The following is a 7,635-nucleotide window of genomic DNA, read 5'->3' as shown; positions in this document are numbered from 1 at the left end:
TCGGTGAGTATTTCCAGACACTAGCCTCTCCTATTCTTATGTAAGACCATTACTGCTGCAATCTGTCTCCCTCCCTTTTTCTATCTCAGACGCACACACAATGCTTCCTCTTTTCATTCAGGCCTAATGCATTATAGATAAGGTTATGGGTCCACTTGCACATAACTAACACAACCACATCTGTTTGTAAAGCACTGTCCCTCTGCTGGATCTTCAGACTTCATCAATAAGAGCAAACTAAATTATTTTAGCTTTTTTTTTTTAAATATAACTAAGTTTGTTTAATCAAACATGGTATGAAAAATGTATATACAAATGTTGAGTTTAACATGGCTAAAGCAGTGAAGTAGTCAGCATTTCTTTTTTAGATATTTGTTCCTAGAGCTGCATCAAACATGTACTGAACTCTGGAGATCCTCTGGGGCCGGTATTTCAAAATGATCCGACAGGATTAATCCACCTGGATTGGATTAAATCCTGATCAGATCCTAAAAACGGGTATTTCAAAGCAAATCTGATCCTGAAGATTCAGATTCAGATTTGGCAATCCAATCCTGCCTTTGATCCGGATTAAAAGCTGCTGTTGAGTATTTCAAAACTTAAGTGGGAAATCTGGATCAGTTTGATCCTAAAAATCAGGATCACCCTGATCCCACCTCAGAGGTGGATTTGAGGGAGATTACATGTTAAGATTTGAACAGTTGAAGTGTAACTGCTCCCAAAGTTCTTTGTTTAATACAACTAAGCTTCACTGCTGTTTGATTAATGTTTATTTCCTTTTCACGTTCCTTTTTTTTTTCTGCAAACATGCACGCTGTTCACTGCAATGCTTTAACAAATTGGCGTCAGAAGTGCAACACAGAATAAACATTACACTACTGCGTGTAAGTGACATTACAAACTCCAATTAACAAGGAATTATGATTCTTTCAACTTTGTGCTGATTTACATAATTGGTTAACTCAATATAATGATTGCCTTTCATCTAGTCTGAGGACGCATCAACACTGGCTAAGATTATACTTTAATTCAGAGACAATAGTTGAGCTAGCTTCTCCTTTTACTGTAAAATGTTGGCTCCATTTCCTGTTTCCTGTCTGTGATCCAGGGGGCGGGACGGATTTGGACATCCCAATCTGCCGGTATCAGGATCACTCTGATCCAATCCAGCAAAGTTCTGAAATACCGGGATAGATCAGGTTGATCCGTGGCTGAGGACAGGGGGATTTGGTTATCCGGATCATTCTGATCTGGATTACAAGTTTTGAAATACCGGCCTCTGGACATTCACTGGAGCTGTTTGTATGAACGCAAATGTCCAAGTTAGAGCTTCTGGACTAAACAAAAAGTAAACAAATATGTCCAGAGGAAACAATTTTGTCACATGTAGATGACTCTGACAAAGATGGCAAGAAAGCTTTATGTGATCTGGGTTGACGCTGCTGTAAACAAAAACATGTGATCTCCTGAATCCTCAGGAAATCTCCATGTTGTTCTGAACGTGTCTGAGCGTGGACTCTTCTCTGTGCTTTTCCTTCAGGTCATTAGATCCTAAATTGTTAAATGGTTTGTATTTATATAGTGCTTTTCTAGTCTTGATGACCACTCAAAGCACTCTACATTACTGTTTGTCATTCACCCATTCACACACACACATTCATACAGAGGGGGCAGCTGTGGCTTAGCGGTAGAGCGGTCGTCCTCCAACCTGAAGGTCGGTAGTCTATCCCCAGTCTTCTTCATCTGCATGCCGAAGTGTCCTTGGGCAAGATGCTGAACCCTGATTTGGCCCTCATAGAACAACAAAAGTGCTGCTAATAGATGGACTGTATGAATGTGTGTGTGTGCATGGGTGAATGTAAAACTGTACTGTAAAGTGCTTTGAGTGGTCATCAAGACTAGAAAAGCACTATATAAATACAAACCCATTTACCATTTACAGTGCATCTATTAGCAGCACTTTTTGTGTTAACAATTCTTTTTTATTTTCTTTGCTGATTTTCAGGAATGTTTTAAATTTAAAATGCCTCACAATCCTGATTCTGTTATATGAGGTGACAATTGACTACATCAGGTAGAGCAGAATTAAGAATGAACATCATTAGAGAATCATAAGTCATCATCGATGTGATCATATAAATGACTTCATTTAAATATTTATTGGCAAAGAATAAGAAACGTGTGATGTGGTAACAATGCAATTTAGCTCCTCCAAGCATGACGTCCTGGCACTGCCAGTGGTGTCAGGTAGTAGCAGTTTGACTTTTTTCTTCTGTTGAATGATTGGAAAGGAACTAAAGAGGCCAGTCATTTAATCACCTGAGGCTAGACAATATTGTTCTCAACATGCTTCAAAAGGTTCTATGATGTGTCATCCAAATACATCTAAAGGCAAGAGTGATGATTCTTGTTCACAATGGCCACGTTCACTCAAAGCAACCCATTCAGGTGGGGTGAGGGGCCTCCTCCTGTCTTTTTCCCATTATCTTCCCAGTCTTTTTTCAATAATTATGTTAATGTATCTTTGCAGTCCTGATGATATCAATTCAAGAAATACTTTTCTATACATCCCTAGACACCAGTATATACATTTTTAGTTTCAGGCTGAACAATGTGTTGATGTAGATACATATATTAAACCATACTAGGTCCTCCCTCTGCTCTCGGACAGCCTTCAAGACGAAAACTATCTCTGAGATATATTTTGATATGACTGCATCACATCATTTCTGCAAATTTATCAGGTGCACACATTTATACTCCCAATCTATTCTATCACATCCCAAAGGTTTTACTGGGTCCACATCTGGTGACTGTGGAGGTCAATGTCACTGTCATGTTTACTGAAACTTGCTTGTGACAGGGAGGCTATTAGAGCAGAGCAACCATGGCTGTAAATACATTGAGATACAAACTGCCATTTGCCTCAAGGTCCAACACCATTATATAGAGTCTATTCTAAGACTGACGCCATCCCACTGTTGGGCAAGAGTCCCTACAGAACTAACCATGTGGTAGGATCCACACACAATGGGTCGTAAAAGCGTGGCCTTTGAGCCAAGATGAAGCCAGCTAAAGTCTCCCTCTAAGATCCAGCACGGAGATTGTATCTTCTGGTGTTAACTTAATCCCTGGGGTCTCCCCAGAAACCCCTGCTCTGCTCCTGGCCGCTCCCACTCTCCTTTGACCTCTGACACTCAATTGGCTAAAAGCCAGCATCATCCCATGACCAGCACCTCAAGGAGGCAGGACCTCTCAGGTAGAACAAAACCACTGAGACATCAATAATCGCGGCCATTTTTACCCTGCTCTGAAGACATCACGAGGCCCCTTCGGGGCCTCCCAGCTGTTTTAGTTGCTAAAGGGGGTAACCTTAACTTCTAGTTTATCAGCCATTTCCCCTGCTCTGAAGACGTCAACAGACCCCTCCGGGTCTTTCCAGATGATTTAGTTGCTAAAGGGGGCAACCAGAGTTATTTTCGTTCATTTCTTTCATTTTCTTTTATCTTAAGTTTGATCTTACTTTGATAGAGACTATTTTTGTTTTAACTTGAAAAGACCAAACAGGAAATTGCATGCGGAACAATCTCAGACTGTTTCACTTTCCCCACGGACTTTACTTTCTTTTCCCAACAATCTACAAACGGCTTCCACAGCCGTCCCCTGCAGAAGCGCGAGATTCATTCCGCTGAGGAGCACGACCTCCACGTCCCCTGAAGAAGAAGCATGACGTTCATCCCGTTGAGGAGCAAGCAGAATCCGTTCCTATTCGGCCCAGCCGACGCCGCTGCGACAGAGGAACCGGCGCAACAGAGCTTGAGCGGCCACGATTATTCACTGGACTTCCGAAATATCCGCGCGACACGCGCATGCAACACCGTGAAGGTCACAGTAAGAGGCTTTATTGTCTGGGCAGATGTTAATCTAATACGTAGCGTATTGTTTTAATACTTGAATGTATTTGTTTTGTATGAGACCGCCGAGTCTCTAGTGTTTTAGCGGCGATTCGCCACTTCCGGTTTCCGGTTACGGCCATGTGCCATAGTTTTAAGCGCCGTGAGCAGCGTCTCCAGCTCATTGTGACCGTTTGAACATCTTTAAAGATACTTTACCGGTCAAACCTCAGCACACAACGCCACTTGGGTGCTGAGTGGTAAAGTAAATGTAACTTGTCTCTGACGGTGTTTTAGAGAGCTTTGCTCTCTCCTTGTATTCTCTCTCTCTCTCTCTCTTCTCCTAAACCTGTTTATACACACATCCGATCTGTATTTAGAATACAGTTCAGGTAACATAGTTAAATCTATATTCAGAGAGGCTGGACACATCTGGAAGCCATGCGGCCGAACGCCAAAGTAGAGACAAAGAATTCCCTTTGTATGAAAATCCCTTTGTGTAATTCAGGTGACGACCACCAGTGTGAGCTCCGGCCACATGGTGTCATTAACATAGACTCCATTTTGAAGAACGCAAGTTAAACCACCATTTTGAGTCTATTATTGCCACGCCTCCTCTCTCACTCTCCTCCCATTCTGGCTCTAAATTCATAACGACTCCGCCATCTTGTTTTGTAGTCAATTCGCCATTTTGAGAGTTTTTAGGCCTTGGTTCCACGAATCATGATCGGCTGCCATCTTAGATGTGACGTGACTTCGTCATCGCCACGCCCCCCTTCTTTTTCTCTCTCTCTCTCTCTCTCTCTCGCTCTCTCACACACACACACACAGACACAGAGACACATTGATAGACACAGACAGATACACACACACAGATACACATAGATGAATACATGTGTTTTCTAAATTGTGATAAGCGGCTGCTGTTGTTATCTTTGAAATATGGGAGTTTGTTAAAATGATGAATCAATAAATAACACTAACTGTATTTCACATGCACACACATAGACACACACACACAGAGAGACACTTTGACACAGACACACACGCATACCATGACAGACATACATAGGTAGACCGCCGGTTTTAAATGTACTTTCTGAATTGTGATAAGTGCTGCTGCTGTGTTTATCTTTGAAATATCGGAGTTTGTTAAAATGATGAAACATTAAATAACACTAACTTTATTTCCCCTTTTTAATAAATACTTTTGTAATTAAAGTATCTGTAGTCTGTGATTATTTGTGCATATGTATGTGATTGCAGCTGGATTATGATTGCCTGTGCTCGAACTTAAAACCCTTCATTGTTTATTATATAATCATTAATACTAAATATTGAGATTATTGATTTGACATTTATCATTATGAGACTGATATTTTATAGATTGACTCGTTGGTCCCTGTAACCAGGGTGGTGCCCCACGAAAATAAGCAATGATTACAGATTTGTATTATTCTTAATTGATAATTTTATTGTTTTCATTAATTATTTTAACTATTATTAATGGATAACCGTATCATTTCTAATTAAATGTGTTACTATTCTTAATTAATAGCTTTATCATTTTTAATTATTTGTAATAAATAATTGTTACTTTAATAATCATATTTCATGATTATTAATAATTAGCCAACGTCAATTCTACTCCTACTATTGCACAACATAAATGGATCCCCTTGTGAGGGCGGAACGCAGCACCTAATTAACATAAATGGTGAAGCCCGTGTGAGGCAATCTAACTCCAGCTGTATCATAATACTGTGTACAATAATCCAGATTCATTTTCCCCAGAAATAAAAACATTTTTTTTGAAAAATTATTTTTTTTCCCCTCTCATTTTGAATTGATCATGATTCGTTGTTAAAGAAGAAAGACATTTTCAAAATTTCTTCTTTGCAAAGTTTTATTTTTAATACATTTGAACCTTTACCAAACCGGTATACCAGTGCCTGGTGTATCCATGGTTGGCTGCAGATTGCAAGCGGTGTTTGTGTTCTCGATGCACAATAATCATAAATAATTTTAAGAAAAAGAAAGATAATTTTGGAAATTAATTTCTCTTAGAAAGTTTTTTTAATCCCGTTGCACCTGTCCCAAGCAGGTATACCAGTGCCTTGTGTATACGTGATTGGTTGCTTATAGCATATCAGTGGTTGTGTCATTTCAATGCACAATAATTATGATTAATTTTTGAAGAGAGAAATAGGTTTAGAAGTAATTTCTCTTTGAATTTTCTTTATTCTTAATTCCCTTTGCTAAAACAGACTTTTGTGTAATTATGGTTGGTTGCTAACTGCGTTTCAGTAGTTTGTAATTTTTATAGGAGATTTTCTGCATGTTTTTTAATTTCAAGGAAACAAACTAGATTTGAGAGACTAGTTTTGTTGAGACTTGTTGGTTAACCAACTAGGTCTTAAGGATTGAGCCATCGAGCTATCCTTCAGTGACACTACATAGACACAGGGTGAAGCGCACCTCTGCATCTAGTTGTGTAGTTTTAATTAAGTGTTTTACCCACTTTTTCTAAGCAGGCGTGAGCAGTCCACCAGGTGCCTTTTCGCACTCAGAAGATGAGTAGCATGTAACACCATGGGGCAACTGCTCCCTCAGGACCAGACGTCCTATAAGAGACTGTAGCAGTCTGATAAATTTTTCTAATGATGCGGTGAGTGAGTTGAGTGAGTATGATTTAAGTACCTGCGATCGTAAGATTAAAGAACTGTCCATTCACCTGATCAACCCCACTGGCCCGCATCCAAAAATACCCCATGCTCTGGGTCAACTGACACTCCTGTACCAGCAGAGAGCCGAGCTGCAGGCCCAAGAACATGTGAAGGAGCTCCAGGCCATGCAAGCAGCATGTCGAGCGGAGCAGGAGAAAAACTCCCGCATATCATCGAGACCCGCACAGAACAGGACCAGGCGGTGCAGGAGCACGAAACTCTGCACACGAAGGTCAAAGGTCAGCAGAAAGGGGGGCACAGTCGAACAGAGCTGCCCCCCCCTCGAGCTGATATCCCTGATGACAGGGCCAGGAGCTGACGTCATTTCCGGTGGAGCCAGCGGAACAGAGACACTGGGAGAAAAGCTGCGAGCACAGCTACGCAACCCTCATGTAGAGGAAGCTTTGCTCTGGAGAGCCAGACACACCCAGCAGTCGACCGCTCCAACCCCCTCAACACCAAAGGGGGGGGCCGGACTCAACACCTAGACGTGCAGTGACCTGGGACCGCTATGAGGCACTCCAAATGCCTTTCCAGCGGACACACAGCATCCACTCCAGCCAGAAGGAACACATCCTGCACGGAGCCATGCTGATCCAAACCACAACGACGGAAGGAATCCGTCCTGGAGGGCTGAAGGAGATTCCCAGTCTGCCACTCAGGCAGGGGCGCACCATGACTCACGGTCGCGTCCTGGATGGTCCTCCACTCCCGGTGCAAGAGATGGTGGCCACAAAGATGAAAACTATGGCACCCACGAGTCAGAAGACCCTGATGACTCAGCACCCCCTCAAAGAGAGGAAATCTGCACCCGGCAGCTAGAGCCCCTTAAAAAAAAAAAAAAAAAAGACATTTATCGCTTCGACCCAGACAACCGAGGGTTCAACGAAGACGACACCGTGGTTCTGGCAGTTCAAATCCAACTAAATGTGGACCCGGCGCTGGAAGATGACAACTTTCCCGACGCCAAGATGAACCCCAGCAAAGAGAACCAGGAACAGCGACCCTTCCAACAG

This window comes from Platichthys flesus, chromosome 2 (assembly GCF_949316205.1).
Source record: "Platichthys flesus chromosome 2, fPlaFle2.1, whole genome shotgun sequence".
Lineage (NCBI taxonomy): Eukaryota > Metazoa > Chordata > Actinopteri > Pleuronectiformes > Pleuronectidae > Platichthys > Platichthys flesus.
This window is presented reverse-complemented; position numbering follows the sequence as displayed.